The sequence below is a fragment of the Spinacia oleracea genome, chromosome 2 (genome assembly GCF_020520425.1).
Source record: "Spinacia oleracea cultivar Varoflay chromosome 2, BTI_SOV_V1, whole genome shotgun sequence".
NCBI lineage: Eukaryota > Viridiplantae > Streptophyta > Magnoliopsida > Caryophyllales > Amaranthaceae > Spinacia > Spinacia oleracea.
This window is the reverse complement of record NC_079488.1, coordinates 88,859,505-88,880,721: the sequence shown is the minus strand read 5'-3', so window position 1 is coordinate 88,880,721 and position 21,217 is coordinate 88,859,505.

Below are 21,217 nucleotides of genomic sequence, written 5' to 3'. Positions count from 1 at the left end.
AGTGCTCATCGATAATACTCCAGAGGCAGGTTATCCTTACTAGCTCAGCATAAATAATTGAAGGGACATGCGTTAAACTATTAAACTATTCTGGATTGATTTTAGCAATATGCAACACATAACACTAAATCGATCGTGATTATCTTATTTAGATTGATTTAAGGTACCTAGCATGATAATTCAATTGTCCAAGGTATTATCTTATTAGGCGTGATAGATCAATCAAGTTAATAGTTTGACAATTTTATAAAAGGGTGATAAAAGCGATTAAATCATATGAGGGACACATTACAACGCACCCTTGAGAGGTACGTTGTGGTTCTCAGAAAACTAACCACTTGGCTTTGCTATTTCTCCTTTTATTTAACGAATCTCGGGTTTCTAAGAAATGTTCCAGTATTTAGGCTTAATTCATCAAGCTACAAGGGGAAGGATGCCTTCTGTTCGACTTTTGGGTCGATTGCGACAGAACGCCGGATCAATTTCGCAGCGTGAGGCTTAGGCTTAAGGCTAGAGTCAATACTCAGGTTATGCAATTATGTGTTTTCTTCACATTGGTTTTGAGGCTGTATTTATAGGAAAAGGGTGTGTGGAAAGATAGATTTTAAGATACGAATCCAAAAAGAATCCGGAGATAAAACGGCCCCAGGCATTTTCAGCGCCCAGGCTGGGCGCCGAAGATTTCGGCGCCCAGATCCAGGAGTTGAAAATGGGATCTGGGCCGAGTTCTTTGTCAGATTTGGACTCTTAGAATACGGAGCTTTTGAGATTTATCCGAGTCTTTTAGTGCGTATTAACTTTATGACGGAATGCGTCTGGGCCCGTTACGAACTCTAGGTTCGTTAGGAATTTAATTAACACGTAACTCTTATTTTCGAATTATACCAGGAATGTAAATTCTATCTCTTTTAGGATTTATGTTGGAGTGCAACACCTAATTCTGGCAGGTTTCTATCTTTTATGATTTTGCCACTTTTAACAACTACCTTTTACGGCAGTTACTATTCTTAGCAGGTTTCTATAAATAGCAGTTTTGACTGAAATGAAAGGGTGATTGAGATTCGTTATTTTATATGAGATGCGTTGCCAAGTGGAGATTTATGTTCTCATCATCAAACCTTCCCTTTCGGGAATGGGGACAAAAGTAGGTGTCTACAGTTAGCCCCCACTTTGACTGAGTCTCGAGATGAGACAATGGTCAAAGTACTAGACGGAGTGCGTCATACAAGCCATGGTGTATGTGACCTGTTTTGCGAGGGTCTCGCGAGCCCCCGAGTGATGACTTTTGACTTAAGGGTCATCACTTGAAGTGTTAACACATTCCTCACGTGTCATTGGAATTTGTTAACCGATAGTATAGAAACTCCTTCACTTTGTCATTGGAAGTATCTAAGATGTTTTCGAAATCAAAGCTATAAAGTGTTACTAGGCCTGGCCAAGCCCAATCACGAGGTAAAATGTTTTAAAGATTCTCATTTTCAGAGTTAGCTAAATGAGAAAACCCCCTTGTTTTTATAGGACGTAAAACGAAGGAAAATTCAGCACATCGCTCTTTTTTGGAAAAACGGAAAACCAATCCTTTGATTTTTGGAAAAGGGAAACCATCCTTTGATTTTTGGAAAAGGGAAACCAGGAAAAAGTTATCGCTGCAGCGACTAAGGACCTGCGCGGTTAGTGGCGTAGACCCCGCCCGCTGAAGGTGGGCGAGCCTGTCCGCTGAGGGTGGACGCCCCGTCCGGTAGAAGTGGACGAATCTGTTTTGATGTTTTGAAAATAAGGACCTACGCGGTTTGTGACGTAGACCCCGCCGGCTGAAGATGGCGAGCCTGTTTTTATTTTGAAGATTTTATTTTCTTTTCATTTTCTAAAACTGAGGACCTGCGCGGTTAGTGACGCAGACCCCGCCCGCTGAAGGTGGGCGAGCCCTGTCCGCTAAGGGTGGACGCCCCGCCCGCTGGAGGTGAGCGAACCTGAATTCGTCTTTTCGATTTGGGACTCGCGTGGTATGTGCCGCGATCTTGCCCGATTGAGGTGGGCAAGTCCCTATTTCATTTGTTCTTGTGATTTCTTTTGAGAATTTCTTTTTATTCATTCTTGTAAGAGCGAATTCTTTCGAGGGATGCTCGGATTTAGTTGCAACCTGAATGTGGGTCGACAACGTGCTTAGACGGACCATTGTCTCGTGGTCATCATCTTTCATGGTTTTGAGCTAGTCTTTACGGCTCAATTTTGCCACTACCTGGGTCCTTGATTAGGGGACTATGTATAAGTATCAACGGCGACCTTTGTCTTGAGGTTGTAATCCGGTTTTATCTTTTGAGATTATCCAAACACGGGACTTCGTACAGCGTAGTCTGGGAATATTGTTTTAACTTTGCATACTCTCTTTTGAAATACATTTTTTCTTTCGAGCCCCCAAGCGCTCGTGCTTGACGGTCATTCCTTGTCAAAGAGGTTCTTTGGGGATACGCATTTTGTAATGTCCTTGTTCGTATTTGGGATCGTGCTCGTAAGTGCGAGCGATCTTTGTAGTGGTATGCTACTTTGATGAAGTCGTGGAGTGCGACTTCATTTTCCGGGCGACAAAGTTTTCTTCATTTTTAATAATTAATACATCGAGCTTACTTTGGCCCGGATTGATCTTTTGACAAATAAACACTTTTTAATTTGAGAAACCAACGACTTGATTTTTGTTTTTGTGTTTCGAAGAATGACCTTGATTTTTATTTTTTCTATATTGCCTTGAAAAATGTACACATATTTTTTCCTTGAGATGAGTCTAAGTTTCAACAAGTTTTAACATTTGTTTTCACTATTCGGGCTCTAAAGGTGCTTTGGGCTTGATCTTGATTACAGCAGGGCCTCGCGTCTATTAACATGGTTTTAAGTCCTTTCCCGCTCCGCGCTTTGAAGGATCCGGGCCTTGGGCTACATTTCCGGCGCCCCGGGCCAAGCGTTAAAAATTTCGGCGCCCACCCTTGGGCGCTGGAAGTTCTATTTTGGCAGTTCCTGGATTTTGTAGCGCGTTTCCGAATGGGATTGGGATGTCACTTGATGCTTTCTTGTATATATAGGGGTTAAGTACGTCTTTATTTTTCATCACTCTCAATCTTCCTCTTTTTTTTTTGCGATTGCTTAGCTTTTATCCTTCCCTGCTCTTGCCATGTCGATTCCTCCCTTCTCCCTCCAACGAGTTGTTAAGCGCTGGTTAAGAGCCCTTAATCCCACAGAAAAGGCTTTGTTGAAAGGATACCACTTAGAGGCACTCTTAGGCTTACAACAAATTAATATTGATTATAATTTTCTGTATGCGGCCTTGGACTTTTGGGATTCTGATCACCATGTTTTTGTCTTTCGGGGCAATGAAGTATGCCCTTTGCCCGATGAATTTGCCGCGATCCTTGGTTATCCTACCAATGCTACTCCTGCTACCCCTGGCACTGTTGAAGAGGGTAAAACAACCATAAGGGATTTCCTAGGACTAGATGCTAATATGCTCGCTGAGATCGTTGTGGGTGATAAGGTTAATTTGGCAAAGCTTGTAAAACATCACTTTAGACCTAGTAAAAATATGACCGAACAGAAATTGAACATTCGAGCACTTGTATTCTGCCTGTTGAACCACTATTTACTGTCGAATAACAATGGCGAGTTCGGTGACATAAGGTTGATCTTCTTGATCAGCCAGATGGAAAGTTGCTATTCCATTATGCCGTTGGTTGTTGCCGAGACCTTACTGAATGCGGATGAGTTGAAAAAGGATGCCAAGTCTGAAATTTTTAAGGGGAGCCCCCTATTGCTGCAGGTAATCGATCGTTTATTCGCGCAAAGTAATACGTCTATTTTTTTCTTTTCCTTTTTTGTTTGCCTCGACAGCCCCTGCCTGGAGCTGATTTTCAGCGCCCAGAGCTGGGCGTCGGAATTTCTGGCGCCTGGTCCTGGGCGTTGAAAGTGCGCCCCAGGCAGGACTTTCGTTTATTATTATTTTTTCTGATCGTACCCGTTTTTTTTGCAGATTTGGCTCATGGAACGACTTAGGCTTTTAGAAGCTCCCGCGGATCCTAAACGTTATCGCCCTATAGCTTTGGGTAACCGAAAGTATTTGCACCAAGGCCAGGACGAGGCCGAGTGGGCCTCCTATTTTACTCATGGCATATGCTCTATTAAGTGGGTGGTACCGGGGTGGGGTTTGACTAATATGACGGGGGGTTCCGAGGCATTAGTTTATGTTTCTTTGTTGGGGCTATCTCGGCCCATTTACATCTTTCCTTACCTAGTCATGCGACAGTACGGCTTAAGGCAGACTATCCCGTTTTTCGATACGGTACCACCTAAAGTAGCGGTTTTTCCGAAGCACGGGTTCAAGCGTGGGCTAAGTATTATGGTGGCTTCCCGCGTTGGACCGTGGCTAGAGATGGCTTTGTGGGTCTTTCCGAAAACTACATGTTGTGGATGAGTTCGATGATAAGGCTGTGAGAACTAAGGCTCGAAATGAAGAGCCGGCTGAGCTTTTGATACCTCGAGGTAGGGCTAAGTATGAGAGTCGTGATTCTGCTAATCCTCGCGACCATGGTATTAAGATTGTAAAAGCTCGTCCTGATCGAAAGCGAAAGGAAGTTCCTCCCCGTTCCAGTTCTAGGCCTAAAAAGGTGCCTAACACGAAGGGGCCTGCCGTTCACAAAAGAAATGCAAGCTCTCGCGGAGATCGTCGCCGGAATAATGTATGGGTTAGGAAAGTTCACCCCCTAGTAGAACTAGTGGCTAATCCAATTGATATTGATAATCCTTCCCCTACCATTGTTTGTGCCCTTGAGGCTGAGCGGGCTATAGCTGTTCAAACTGAAAATGTTTCTGAGGCCTTGGCATCCTTGGAAGTTAGTGTCAAGGAGCCTGTTCTTATGGAGATTGATATAGGGGCAGCGCAGAAGCCTGTGGAGGTGGACCCTGCGAACATTGCCCTCTACAAAACTTTGTTTAATGATCCGGAAGAACTCGAGTAGTGTAGTTCTTGTTAGGGTGTAGGTGCCCTTTATTTATTTCAGTTGTGTTTGTTTTTCATTCCCTAGCACTTTTTGTTTTCCTTCTTATTATTTTTAAATATTAATAAAGGCGTGATTTTATTTTTCTTGTTTTCGTTTTGCTTCTCTCCTTTTTTTTTATTTGCTCATTTCCAACACTTATGCACATTATATTTTTTATTTGATTGGACCGAATCCATAAACAGGATTGCCTACGTATCCTTGTTAAATAACTTTAACTTAGAATCAGGTCGTGCGTAGTTCTAGCTAGAATAGATTCTAGGATGGGCGAATTCGATAAGTACGTTCTGAGGTTGAAACATATTATTTGAAACGGTAGAATAAGTGAAGTTTATTATTATTTTAATTTGCTGCTTTGCCGTAAGCCAAAAATTTTGAGTACATGTATATTATTATTTTTGAGTACATGTATTTTTTGGTGGTACGTATATCTGAATACGTGCTGTACCCCCCAAGTGTTCGTTATTTTTCCGTGTATGTGCGGATAAAATGACGAGCACTTCTAGGCAAAATTTGGCAAGCAGAGAGATTCAGCGCCCAGGCTGGGGCGTTGAAGATTTCGGCGCCCAGCCTTGGGCGCTGAAAATGATTCCTGGGGAGATTTCTTGGCGCGTTGCTTCCTTTCCTTCACATGTTCTTGCATTTATTTACTTTTTATTCGCCAGAAATCAATTTTGACACTATTCCGGAAGCTTTTTGGATTGTTAGCGTTAGACGCATTTTCGTTCGGATTAATTTTTTCTATTCGTAACTCGAAACGGCTTTGAAAATGAAGTTAGGGTACAGAAGATATGAAGATCTTTGCGTAGGCCTTTTGGGTGGGTTGAGGTGCGTTTTGTTAATGATGGGAATGATGGGTTCATGTTTTATAATTTTTTTTTTTTTTTTTGAGCAACATTTGCATTGTTTGGATTTGATTTCTTTTGGTTTCTTTGGGTTGCACGGGTTTGACCTTTATGTCTTGGAAACATGAAGGGGATGTTAGGTTATGATACATATGACAATTCATAAATCATGCGGAAAAACCATTTAGCCAGGAATACATATTATTTACACATAACCATATAGCATAGTTTAGATGCATACTCTTTGTTGCGTGCCTTCCCTAGCTGCGCCCGAACCGAACAAGAACAAGTCTTTAGGACTCCAAGTGTCGTCCCTCCGTAGATAGTCCACAGCACGTCCGGATCCGCCTTAAGATTGACCAACTAGAATCGCCCTTAAGGTACTAATAATTTCGGCACTTTTAGGCAAGGTATGTGACTGAATTTTTCTCTCAAAACTCACTTTGAATACTTGAATAATCTATGTAAATATGTGACCCTAGGCACCTATTTATAGAGTTATGGAAAAGGTTTTGGAATCCTATTAGGATACTAATTTATTTAATTATAATCCTACTAGGACTCTAATTAAATAATCATTATCTAATAGTTTTAGGATTTAATCATATTTCGAATCCCGAGTGCTTTAGGATTCCCGCACAAGCATTGCATGAGCACCGTACACCCGCGCAAGCCTTGCGGCCCACGCTAGGCGCACAGCGCTCGGCCCACTGTTGTGCTCTCGCGCGCGCGCCCCAGGCCTTGGCTGGGCCTGGCCTTGCGCTGGGCCTGGTCGAGGCTTGGCATGCGATGGTGCGTGTTGGCTCGCTGGGCGATGGCCTGGCTTCGTGCTGGGCCTTCGTCTAGCGGGCCTCGTCCGATGCTAATTCGTACGATACGCTTCCGATTAAATTCCCGATTCCGGAATTCATTTCCGATACGAACAATATTTAATATTTCCGATTCCGGAATCGATTTCCGTTTCGAACAAATATTTAATATTTCCGTTTCCGGAATTATTTTCCGATTCCGATAATATTTCCGATTCTGACAATATTTCCGTTTCCGGCAATATTTCCGATCCCGGCAATATTTCCATTTCCGATAATATTTTCCGATACGTACCATGTTTCCGTTTCCGGCAACATCTACGACTTGGATAATATTTATATTTCCGATACGATCCATATTTCCGTTTCCGGCAATATCATCGTTTCCGGAGTATTCATTTCTTGCCTGTGACGATCTCAGCTCCCACTGAAACCAAGATCCGTCGATTCCGAATATCCATAGATGGAGTATTTAATGCCATTAAATACTTGATCCGTTTACGTACTATTTGTGTGACCCTACGGGTTCAGTCAAGAGTAAGCTGTGGATTAATATCATTAATTCCACTTGAACTGAAGCGGCCTCTAGCTAGGCATTCAGCTCACTTGATCTCACTGAATTATTAACTTGTTAATTAATACTGAACCGCATATATTAGACTTATCATTGAATGCATACTTGGACCAAGGGCATTATTTCCTTCAGTCTCCCACTTGTCCTTAGGGACAAGTGTGCATTTCCTAATTCCTTTGTCGCTCGATGCTTGCTCTTGAACATAAGGTAAGAGTTGTCATCCTTATTACGTCCAGAGGTGTTCCTCGGTTTCAGAGTTCAACTGATCAAATAAACAGATAATCATAGCCTATGATTCATCCGAGCACGGCCATGCATTTCACAGTTTCTAGCTCTCCGAGTGGCCTTGTACAACTTTTAAGCATCTCATCCCGATTTATGGGAGGACAATCCCAATCTTGCGATCTTGAGATTAGACTTCGTTTGATAGGTGATTACCTGAGCGTTGCCTTTATAGCCTCCTTTTACGGTGCGACGGTTGGTCAACGTCAAAGCAACCAGTTCTCAAACAAGTAATCTCAAATCACTCAGGTATTGAGGATTTAGTGTCTAATAATTTTAATGAAATTTACTTATGACAGATTTTCATCTCTTACAGTAAAGTTTCATAGGTCTTGTCCGATACTAGTCTTCACAAAGTAAGTATCTATGCAAAGATTATGACATTGCCATGTCCCATAGTTCAAGAAACAGAACTACTAGTCATCTTGCATTCTAATCGTCTAACGTTTTCTATGCGTCCAATTTTATAGAAAACTCCGACTAGGGACCATTTTCAACCTTTGACATTCAAGTTCACTTGATAGACATTTCTTAGTCACAGGACTGGTCCTGACAGTCTATCTTGAATATATCGTCAAATTGAAGGGACTCATCATTTAATAAACCACAAATTAAATGGAAAAATGAATTCTCTTCATTTATTGTGAATGATTAACCAATAATGTTTTACAAAGATTTAAACTCTAAAACTTTAAAACATTAAACAAAGACATCAAAGCCATTTTCCAATATGCTTGATTCCCATAGCTGCAGTGTGCGAGTTGTGCTTCGCCTGCGGCAGAGGTTTAGTCAATGGATCTGATATGTTGTCATCAGTTCCAATTTTGCTTATCTCGACTTCTTTTCTTTCAACGAACTCTCGTAGAAGGTGAAATCTACGAAGTACATGCTTGACTCTCTGGTGGTGTCCAGGCTCCTTTGCCTGTGCAATAGCTCCGTTATTATCACAGTACAGGGCTATTGGTCCTTTAATGGAGGGGACTACACCAAGTTCACCTATGAACTTCCTTAGCCATATAGCTTCCTTTGCTGCTTCATGTGCAGCAATGTACTCCGCTTTAGTTGTAGAATCCGCAATGGTGCTTTGCTTAGCACTTTTCCAGCTTACTGCTCCTCCGTTGAGGCAGAAGACAAACCCAGACTGTGATCTGAAATCATCTTTGTCGGTTTGGAAACTTGCGTCCGTATAGCCTCTAACAATTAATTCATCATCTCCACCATAGACCAGGAAGTCATCTTTGTGCCTTTTCAGGTACTTCAGAATATTCTTGGCAGCAGTCCAATGCGCCTCTCCTGGGTCTGACTGGTATCTGCTCGTAGCACTGAGTGCGTACGCAACATCCGGGCGTGTACATATCATAGCATACATTATTGAACCAATCAATGATGCATATGGAATCTCATTCATTCGTCTACGCTCATCAAGTGTTTTTGGGCACTGATTCTTGCTTAGAGTCATTCCATGAGACATGGGTAGGTAGCCTCGCTTGGAGTCCGCCATCTTGAACCTATCAAGCACCTTATTGATATAAGTGCTTTGACTAAGTCCAATCATCTTTTTAGATCTATCTCTGTAAATCTTGATGCCCAATATGTACTGTGCTTCTCCTAGATCTTTCATCGGAAAACATTTCCCAAGCCAAATCTTAACAGAGTTCAACATAGGAATGTCATTTCCGATAAGTAATATGTCGTCGACATATAATACCAGGAAAGCAATTTTGCTCCCACTGACCTTCTTGTATACACAAGATTCGTCTGCGTTCTTGATGAAACCAAAGTCACTGACTGCTTCATCAAAACGTATATTCCAGCTCCTGGATGCCTGCTTCAATCCGTAGATTGACTTCTTTAGCTTGCATACCTTTTTAGCATTCTTTGGATCCTCAAAACCTTCAGGCTGTGTCATAAACACAGTTTCTGTTAAAACGCCGTTTAAGAAAGCAGTTTTGACATCCATCTGCCATATTTCGTAATCGTAATATGCAGCGATTGCTAACATTATCCGAATAGACTTTAGCATTGCAACTGGTGAAAAGGTTTCATCGTAATCCACACCGTGGACTTGCCTGTAACCTTTTGCAACCAATCTAGCTTTGAAAACTTCAAGTTTCCCATCCTTGTTCTTTTTCAGTTTGAAAACCCATTTGCTTCCAATGGCTTGGTAGCCATCTGGCAAATCAACCAAATCCCATACTTGGTTTTCAGACATGGAGTCTAATTCAGATTGCATGGCTTCTTGCCATTGCTTGGAGCTAGGGCTCGTCATAGCTTGTTTGTAAGTCGCAGGTTCATCACTTTCAAGTAATAGAACGTCATAGCTCTCGTTCGTCAAAATACCTAAGTACCTTTCCGGTTGAGATCTACGCGGGGTAATTAACATTTCTAGATTGACCATGATTCTCACCAGATTCTTCTAAAGATCTCTGAGTTTCATCCTGAATGTCATCTTGAGCATTCTCTAGAGTTTGTTGTTCGACTCGAATTTCTTCGAGGTCTACTTTTCTCCCACTTGTCATTTTGGAAATGTGATCTTTTTCCAAAAAGACACCATCTCGAGCAACAAACACCTTGTTCTCAGATGTATTGTAGAAGTAATACCCCTTTGTTTCCTTTGGATAGCCCACAAGGATACATTTGTCAGGTTTTGGATGAAGTTTGTCTGAAATTAATCGTTTGACGTATACTTCACATCCCCAAATCTTAAGAAAAGACACATTTGGAGGCTTTCCAAACCATAATTCATATGGAGTCTTTTCGACAGCTTTAGACGGAGCTCTATTTATAGTGAGTGCAGCTGTATTTAGTGCATGTCCCCAAAATTCTAATGGAAGTTTGGCCTGACCCATCATTGACCTGACCATGTCTAGCAAGGTTCTGTTCCTCCGTTCCGACACACCGTTCCATTGTGGTGTTCCTGGAGGAGTCAATTCTGATAGAATTCCACATTCTTTCATATGGTCATCAAATTCATAGCTCAGATATTCACCGCCTCTATCAGACCGCAGTGCCTTAATCTTCTTGCCTAATTGATTCTCTACTTCACTCTGAAATTCCTTGAATTTGTCAAAGGATTCAGACTTATGCTTCATTAGGTAGACATAACCATATCTACTGAAGTCATCAGTGAAAGTGATAAAGTAGCTGAAACCACCTCTAGCATTTGTACTCATTGGTCCACATACATCTGTATGGATTAAACCCAATAGTTCATTTGCTCTTTCTCCAACTTTAGAGAAAGGTTGCTTTGTCATTTTGCCAAGTAAACATGATTCGCATTTACCATAATCCTCTAAGTCAAATGGTTCTAGAATTCCTTCCTTTTGAAGTCTTTCTAAGCGTTTCAAGTTTATATGGCCTAATCGACAATGCCACAGATAAGTGAGATCTGAATCATCCTTTTTGGCCTTTTTGGTATTTATGTTATATACTTTTTTGTCGTGATCTAATAAATAAAGTCCATTGACTAATCTAGCAGATCCATAAAACATCTCTTTAAAATAAAACGAACAACTATTGTCTTTTATTAAAAAGGAAAATCCCTTAGCATTTAAGCAAGAAACTGAAATGATGTTTTTAGTAAGACTTGGGACATGGAAACATTCTTCCAGTTCCAAAACTAGCCCGGAGGGCAACGACAAATAGTAAGTTCCTACAGCTAATGCAGCAATCCGTGCTCCATTTCCCACTCGTAGGTCGACTTCACCCTTGCTTAACTTTCTACTTCTTCTTAGTCCCTGTGGATTGGAACATAAGTGTGAGCCACAACCTGTATCTAATACCCAAGAAGTTGAATTATCAAGTATACAGTCTATAACGAAAATACCTGAAGATGGAACGACTGTTCCGTTCTTTTGATTTTCCTTTAGCTTCAAGCAATCTCTCTTCCAATGCCCCTTCTTCTTGCAGTAGAAGCATTCGGATTCAGAAGTGGGTTGACTGACCTTCCTCTTTACAGATGCCAGTTTGCTTAGTTGGGCTGGCCTTGTTGCCACCTTTCTTAGCATTCCTCTTCTTTCCAGATTTCTTGAACTTGCCCCCACGCACCATAAGCACATCCTGCTTATCACTTTTGAGCGTCTTTTCAGCGGTCTTCAGCATGCCGTGAAGCTCAGTGAGCGTTTTGTCCAGACTATTCATACTGTAGTTCAGTTTGAACTGATCATACCCGCTATGAAGAGAATGGAGGATGGTGTCTATAGCCATTTCCTGAGAAAATTGCTGATCCAGCCGACTCATATTCTCAATGAGTCCAATCATTTTGAGAACATGTGGACTTACGGGCTCGCCTTTCTTAAGCTTGGTCTCAAGAATTTGCCTATGAGTCTCGAATCTTTCGACTCGAGCCAGATCTTGGAACATCTTCTTCAACTCACTGATGATTGTGAAAGCATCTGAGTTGATGAACGTTTTCTGCAGATCCGCACTCATGGTGGTGAGCATTAGACATTTCACATCTTTGTTGGCATCAATCCAACGATTGAGGGCTGCCTGAGTGACCCCGTCGCCTGCGGCTTCGGGCATCGCCTCTTCTAGGACATACTCCTTTTCTTCCTGCATAAGAACTATTTGCAAGTTCCTTTGCCAGTCAAGGAAGTTTTTCCCGTTCAACTTCTCCTTTTCTAGAATTGATCGAATGTTGAATGAATTGTTGTTTGCCATATTAAAAACTACAATTGAAAAGAATAAACAAATAAATAACCATTCACAGTTTCTCTTAATAAACTTAAATTCTAGCATACATGCATAATTCAATGTTTATTAAGCATTTTATTCAAGTTATGTGTTCCGGCAGGTGTGAATAAAATGATTCCAAGATCCTAAAATCATTGAAGAACTAAGCACAGTTTGTCGACTTAATCCTAAAACATCTTAGGTAAGCAAAAGCCTTTTGCTAATAGTCTAGAAACTATTCTTGGTTGATAGGTACGTCTAAGAACTTATTAGGTAAACCTATCGATTTTGCCACGACATAAAAGGACTCCTTACTTATATCGTTGAGTTTCACCAAAACTAACATGTACTCACAATTATTTGTGTACCTTGCCCCTTTAGGACCAATAAGTAACACCTCGCTGAGCGAAAACTATTACTAGATTGATGTAAAGGATATCCAAGCAAGTGTATATTTTGGCATGGCACCTTTTAACTCAATTTTTAAGTTTGGAACTTAAGGCTCTTACTATGTTGGTTAGATTTTAAGTGAACTAAAATCCTTAATCATGCAACATAATCAAGCTTTTGATCTCATGCATTTTAAGACATATTTAAAAGCAATAAATAACTTAAAACATGCATAAGATAAATGTGATCTAGTATGGCCCGACTTCATCTTGAAGCTTTAACTTCAAAGTCCGTATTGAAAATCTCTGTGGGAGGCACCATTTTCTTCAAATAGGATAAGCTATAATTAAAACTAATTACAACTATTTGATGGTACGCAGACCATATTTGAATTGAAAAACAACTTTGGTACTTTAGACCAATTACATTCAAATTAATGGTACGCAGACCATATTTTCTATCCTATTTGGGCCATACTAGTCACTTCATAACCTGCAAAACAGTACATATACAATATATACCATTCACCCATTCATTATCATGAATGGCCCACATAGCTGGTTAGTAAAACACATTATGCATCACGTAAACATTTGCAGCAATTAATCAAGGGCACCAATAATCTACCAATTATTCAGTCCTTATTAATTCTAATCAAGTTGTTTTAACCTTAAGGATTTGTAGACCTAATCAAGAGTTTATGACTAAAAGGGCTCCCACTTAAACCAATAAATTCATATGCTTTACTAATTTTAAACATAAAAATGTATTTCTAGTCTAACCGGAAACATACAAATTTAATTAAAATTTAAAGCTCATATAAATTTATAATTGAATCCAAAAAGTTTAATTTAATTTCAGTCGTATCAAAATTAATTCATGATTTTAATTTTAGTAAAATAATTAGAATAAATAAAATTTATTACAATTACAATATTCAAAATTAAAATCCAAGAAAATAATTCAAATTATTAATTTTAAAATTAATTAAAATTACATAAACTGAAAATTTCAAATTAAAATTTCAAAACGATCTAATCGCAACGCAAACACCTCACGCATCACACGCCCATGGGCCACACGCACACAGCCATCGCTGGCCATGTGCGCGCAGCCCATGCGCTGCGTCGCATAGCTGCTGCTTCTACCCTTCGCAAGCCATCGCGCGAGCTGGTGCTCGCTGCGCGCGCGCCAGCGCTCGATGCACGCGAGCATGTGCTCGCTGCGCACGCGCCAGCGCTCGATGCACGCGAGCCATCGCTCGCTGCGTTCGCTCGCTAGCGCTCGCTACGTGCACTCGCCAGCGCATGCTGTGCGCGCTCGCTAGCGCTCGCTTGGTGCGAGCCAGCGCTCGCTGCGCGCGGCATCGACGTTGGGCGCAGCACTCGCTGCGCGCGAGGCTGCGCGCGCTTGCGCGAGGCAGTGCGCGTTGTGGCGCAGCTCGATTGCTGCCCACACGCGACTGCCGTGCCTTGCCTTCGCCCATGCCCATTCGTCCATTGCTCTTAGCCCACGACACAAGGCAGGGCTGCTGCCTTGTGCTCGTGCACCATGCCCTTGCTCATTGCATTCGTGCCGCATGGGCGACGAGCTCCCTTGCTCGTCGTCACATGCCCGCACTATACAACACCCCTTAAGGGTAACACGTAGCGTCCATTGCTTTGTGCGTGCAAGTTATATGAACGAATCGCATAAAATTTAAAAAATTTATATTTAAAATTAAATGACAAATTAATAAATTAATATTAATTTCATAATTTTAGGGCGAAAAATCGAAAATTTATTATTCAATTGATTTCCGATTAACATGGATTCAAGTTTAGGTCATAAAAATTTAAAATTTATCATAAATTTACAATTTTTATGGTGGTTTTTAATCATAGGTATCTAATTAAATTATAATTAATTATGAAAATCAAATTAATTCTAAATTATTCTAATTTTCAACAAATTAATCATAATTACAAATTAGATTGCATAATTAACAAGGCTAGGCATTCAAACTTGTTAAACATATACAGTAGGTCAATCAAAAATTCAAGATTTATCAACAAGAATCGCAAATATTTAATTTAACATCTTAAATTTACAAAATTTTGCATTCGAAAAACTAAAACCTTCGAAAAGTCATAGTTAGGCTTCGAATTTGAGAATTCTGGGTTCGGAGTTAGCCTTTTACATGCGGAATTGACACAAAAATCACTCGATTTGGATGAGTAACGAAGAAACTGCCGAAAAACTGCGTACGTATAATTAAATAAACGCAATTTGCAATTAATTAACAATTACGAAAATTAATCACCCCTTTTAATTCTTGCAAATTTGTAATATTTAACCATGTTCATGCAATTTAGATTATGAAAATAATAAGAGGCTCGTGATACCACTGTTAGGTTATGATACATATGACAATTCATAAATCATGCGGAAAAACCATTTAGCCAGGAATACATATTATTTACACATAATCATATAGCATAGTTTAGATGCATACTCTTTGTTGCGTGCCTTCCCTAGCTGCGCCCGAACCGAACAAGAACAAGTCTTTAGGACTCCAAGTGTCGTCCCTCCGTAGATAGTCCACAACACGTCCGGATCCGCCTTAAGATTGACCAACTAGAATCGCCCTTAAGGTACTAATAATTTCGGCACTTTTAGGCAAGGTATGTGACTGAATTTTTCTCTCAAAACTCACTTTGAATACTTGAATAATCTATGTAAATATGTGACCCTAGGCACCTATTTATAGAGTTATGGAAAAGGTTTTGGAATCCTATTAGGATACTAATTTATTTAATTATAATCCTACTAGGACTCTAATTAAATAATCATTATCTAATAATTTTAGGATTTAATCATATTTCGAATCCCGATTGCTTTAGGATTCCCGCACAAGCATTGCATGAGCACCGTACACCCGCGCAAGCCTTGCGGCCCACGCTAGGCGCACAGCGCTCGGCCCACTGTTGTGCTCTCGCGCGCGCGCCCCAGGCCTTGGCTGGGCCTGGCCTTGCGCTGGGCCTGGTCGAGGCTTGGCATGCGATGGTGCGTGTTGGCTCGCTGGGCGATGGCCTGGCTTCGTGCTGGGCCTTCGTCTAGCGGGCCTCGTCCGATGCTAATTCGTACGATACGCTTCCGATTAAATTCCCGATTCCGGAATTCATTTCCGATACGAACAATATTTAATATTTCCGATTCCGGAATCGATTTCCGTTTCTAACAAATATTTAATATTTCCGTTTCCGGAATTATTTTCCGATTCCGATAATATTTCCGATTCTGACAATATTTCCGTTTCCGGCAATATTTCCGATTCCGGCAATATTTCCATTTCCGATAATATTTTCCGATACGTACCATGTTTCCGTTTCCGGCAACATCTACGACTTGGATAATATTTATATTTCCGATACGATCCATATTTCCGTTTCCGGCAATATCATCGTTTCCGGAGTATTCATTTCTTGCCTGTGACGATCTCAGCTCCCACTAAAACCAAGATCCGTCGATTCCGAATATCCATAGATGGAGTATTTAATGCCATTAAATACTTGATCCGTTTACGTACTATTTGTGTGACCCTACGGGTTCAGTCAAGAGTAAGCTGTGGATTAATATCATTAATTCCACTTGAACTGAAGCGGCCTCTAGCTAGGCATTCAGCTCACTTGATCTCACTGAATTATTAACTTGTTAATTAATACTGAACCGCATATATTAGACTTATCATTGAATGCATACTTGGACCAAGGGCATTATTTCCTTCAGGGGATGGTGTGGTTTATTTTGTGGATTTTCGGGAGTTGTTTTCGATGTCACGATTCAAGACCGAGTGGGCCTTGCTATTGGGCCTAAAGTGGGCCGCTTCCTTAAATTTTTTGATTATGTTTGCAAGTATGATTAGTGCTTATTTAGTGTTAGAATAATATTTTAGGAGAAATTTTACGCCTTTATTAATTTGGAAAGTAAGGAAAACACACTGAAATAAATTAATCGATATTCTAAGGGTTCTTAGGACCATATCTAGAGCTTTATTCTTTCTATCACTAAGGAACTACTAGGCGTTTTGCTAAAGTGCTCTCTTGATATATGCGTTTTATATAGAGTTTTTACCCCGTCCCTTAGTACTTTTATGTATCAAACGTGCTCTTAGGAGCCGTTTCTAGTACTAATGTGTGTTATTGAGTGTGCCTTGAGTTTCAGGTTTGATTATGAGAAATTGGTCGTTTTAGACCCGTTTCATTGTTGATCAAGGCCACTATATGAGTCCGAGAAGTTCGGGACTTCCATCGTCGACTTTCGGGAGCCTTAGATGCTTATGGTTGAGCCCCGGGAGTTAGACTTGGTGATACGGGCGAGATACATTGAAGATTGCAAATCGCCCTGGAAGCTGAGGGCGAAATGCAACCATCGGGCGAAATTATAAGCAAGCCAAGTTCATCAACGCGCGCCCGATCGGGCGCAGCTCGCCCGATCCGGATCGGGCGGTCAATCTGGAGGCTTTGTGGAGATTTCGTAATCCGCCCGATCGGGCGGATTTTGGCCCGATCGGGCCGACTATCGAGTGATTCGCCCGATCGGGCGAAGCGTCGCCCGATCGGGCGACGCCAACCTCCAGCAGTTTTTCGCGTTTTTAATTCCGTTTTTAGGCCTTATTTTGGCAAAACTATATAAGCAAACTTGTTTTATTTTTTAGGGACATCTTATTTTCCAGCACAAAACCCTTAGTTTATTTTTCTAAGTTTTATTTCCTCTCTACATTAATTCAAACACTTAGTTCGATTTATATAAAAACACAAGCTTTCAATTTCCATTGTTGGAGAATTAGGTATTGCTTCTTACTTTAATTTATTCTATTGCTTTGATCATGTTTTCCATTATGTTAATCGCTTTGTTATTAGTTATCATGAGTGAGTAGTTTAATTTCTAGGGTTTAGGGGATCCATGAATGCATGATTGGGATTATATGTGGACTTGATTATTTGATTGATTGATTATAATTTCTATAGCTTATTATTATTGCTCGTCAATTCTGTTCGGCCGGACTATTTTGATTTGAGTTTGATTGACCTTAGATTATGCGCCGAGAGGTATAAATCTGATGTTTTTGGTCTGTAGCTATTAGATAGGAATTATTTCTAGTACGTAGCGAGAGCCCGCTAGTTGTTCTATCCTAAGGAATTCATAAGATTCGAGAGATGCATGTTTTCCTAGTTATGATTGTTAATTAATTGTTATTGTCCGTTGTCCAATCCCGGTCTGCATTTATGGTGAACCGCTGCCCTAGATTCCCTTAATATTGTTATATTCCAGTTTGATTATTTGCCTTAGCTTAATATACAAACCAATCCAATTCTTTGTTACCAGTAGTCTAGATTAGTTAATTAATAGTAGAAAGAACATTGTTTCCCTGTGGATACGATCCCTGCTTCCCTTGCTATATTTTTAGTTGGTGAACGTTAGGCTTATCTTTGATAGGAGTGCGATTTAGCCTGTCAAATTTTGGCGCCGTTGCCGGGGAAACGGTTTTATTTTCTGTTATTAATTGTTTTTCTAGATTATTGTTTGTCACTTCTCAAGGGACTCCCGTTCCTTGAGACCGGAACCGACACCACCACCTCCACCACCGCAATTCGAGCCCGACACGGATTTTCCGGATGTCATCTTTATTACGGAGGAGCAACGAGCACGATTCATGCACCTCAAATTGAGGGAGGTAATCCCTACTCGCTTTATATGTCAAAAATCATTGCATGATATGGGAATTGAGCGTGATGTAAAACGTGTTTTTGTTGGTGTTGGTATGAGTAGCATGTATGGTATGCTCCGTCTCACATTTAGGCGGTTGACTCTAGAATTTTTGAGTAGTTTTAATGTTCGTAGGGATGGTTATCGAACCGTGTCATCGGTTCAATTTTGTGTGATGAACCGGACCTACACCATGAGCTTATCTGATTTTGGTAGGATTTTTGGATTGTCTACCACATATAGTAGGAAACCCAAGGAGACTCACAATAACTGCACCATGTGGGGAAAGCTTACGGGCAATGCGAATCCCGGGAGTATGCAACATTTGCATGCTTCCAAGATTCAACACCCGGTACCCATTGTCTTCTACAGGTTTCTTGGTTTTACGATCTTTGGTAGGGATGAGACCCAGAATATTAGGAGTACGGAGCTAGAGATCTTAGGTGGCTACGTTTCCGAAGGAGAGGAGAGCTACAAAATGAACCTTGCACATCACATGGCCTCTCAATTTTACTCCATAGCCACCTCCACACATACTACCAAGATTACCATTGGTGGGTTGATCACCCACATAGCCATGGCCACGGCCAATTTTACTGAGGCTAACCAGATTCCAGTTCTGGGTAGCAACTTGCTTGATTTGGCTTATTTTGCTGGACTCCGTAGGCTACAGGGGGAGCATGGGTTATTTAGGCCGGGAGCCATGTACTGGATGTTCGAGGGAAACAGGCTTTTCACCTTGCCCGACCCTCAGGGCCGCACTAGTTTCAAACCCGGTCAGGCTCATTATCTATTTGTTGGATTTGAGCAAGAGCCTCAGCCTGACCCCCAGCCTCAGCCTGACCCTCAGCCAGAGCCCCATCAGTACCAGCCAGAGCCTCGCACCTACTTCAGGAGGGGGCGTCGAGACACGGGGAGGCCCCAGAGTGGCCCGGTAGTAGAGGAGGAGCAGGGCTCCATTGATGAGCGACTGAGCAGACTTGAGCTCGGGTTCCGGGAGTTCGCAGCTGATTACCAGAGGACCATGTTCCCATTTTATGATCAGTATGCCAGGTAGGGCTATATTACCCCAGATTACGAGCACCCTACCTGGTATACCTATCCCGCGGAGGGATATGGAGCTCCGGGTTCTATGGGCACCTTCACACCCACCCAGTACGGAGGGTGGGGAGTGGGTCCTAGTGGGCATGCTGGCCGAGATGATGGTGATGATGATGGTGATGATGGCCAAGGCCATCAGTGATGCCGAGATGATGTTGATGATGAGGTTCGATACCCTTGAGCCAATGAGGACATTGTCTGATTTGGTTTGGGGGGGGTTTCACACTACTTGTACATTGTAGGTATGTCTTTATTTTATTATTGCATTTCTTTATTTTGGTGTGTTTAATGCTTTCTAGATTAGTTTATTGCTTTGAAAAAAAAAAAATACAAAAATACGTTCCGATGAATACAAAACCATGCTTCCCTGTGCCCCTTGATTGTAAACTGTTTTGATTCTTGGTTTTTGATGACGAGCATTGTTGATTTGTTAACCATGATTTGAGATCCGATTACTTTGATGCCTTGACATGAGTCAACTCTGACCAACTACTTGTGGACTTGGTGCTTGACTAGTTGACTTGGTTAGGATGTGTGATAGCTTCCTGGTGTGCCATTGATTTTGAGTATTGGTTTGCAACTATTAGTAATGTTTTATGACTCATATACATGCACATTGTGGAGGATGAAGGCATTTTTCTATTTAGGTAGCCTTCAGATGAAATTAGATACGTTTGTTCCCTCTTTTTCTACCCATGTTGTGCCTGTGCCATTTATTCGGTGACTAACCACATTACAAGCCCGTAAATTCCCCATTGGTTACTAGTCCCAAGCCTAGCTTGGGGGAGCTAATAGTAGTGAGGTGAGGGAGTTGCAGTGTGGTACATTTTGAGCATATTGAGTATTGAAAAGGGAAATTCTTCTTATCATGATTGTTGTTGAAAAAAATGAAATGAAAGAATGAATGAGATGAGGAGAATAAAAGAAAAAAAATCGTGTGAAGGTTCCAAAAAAAAAAAAAAAAAAAAGAAAAAAAAAAAAATGAGATTGAGCAAGAAAAAAAAAATAAGAAGGAAAAATCGTTATTCTCAAGAAAATTCAAAGCATTGTTTCACTCAAGTATTGTAATTTCTTATCTTTATGAGTGATTGATTTTAATTGTGAAAGAAAGGCAAAAAAGTATAGTGTGGTTTGTTTGTTGTTTCATCATGTGTTGAGTGGGAAGTTGTGGTTGTGGTCATCATTTGTGGTTGACCATGGTTTTGCTAGGATTTATGCTCCCCAAAGCCAAGGCTTTAAGCTCACATTTTACCCAAATTTACCGCACCCTTACCTAAGCCTAACATTACAAGCTTGAAAGACCTTCCGAAATTTGTGCATAGAGTTGTATTAATGTGAAAGTAGTTGTTTATCAATGCAAGTTATGACATGACACATTTCGAGTCGACTATTAGGTTGAGTGTATGTTTTTCTAGACACACGAGTGTTGTGAGTTTGGGAGGGCATTGTACACATATATGTTGGGAGGGGAGCGAACGGGTACATTTTTTATCCGCCACATAAATGAGTGACGAGTATGTGAGCACTAGTCTTGAATTCCAATGTGCATTTTTGGTTCGCTTTGCGTGACGATTGTTAAGGCGGATTAGCGGTTGGATGGATTTGATTGGTTGACATCGATGCATGCTTGCCGGATTTTGCCTTGAATCGTATCCATTGTTTTAAGATGTGTTTGGGGTGAAGTTGATTTATGTATTCATCGATGATTTCTTTGCTTAGGGGCAAGCAAAGATCTAGCTTGGGGGAGTTTGATAT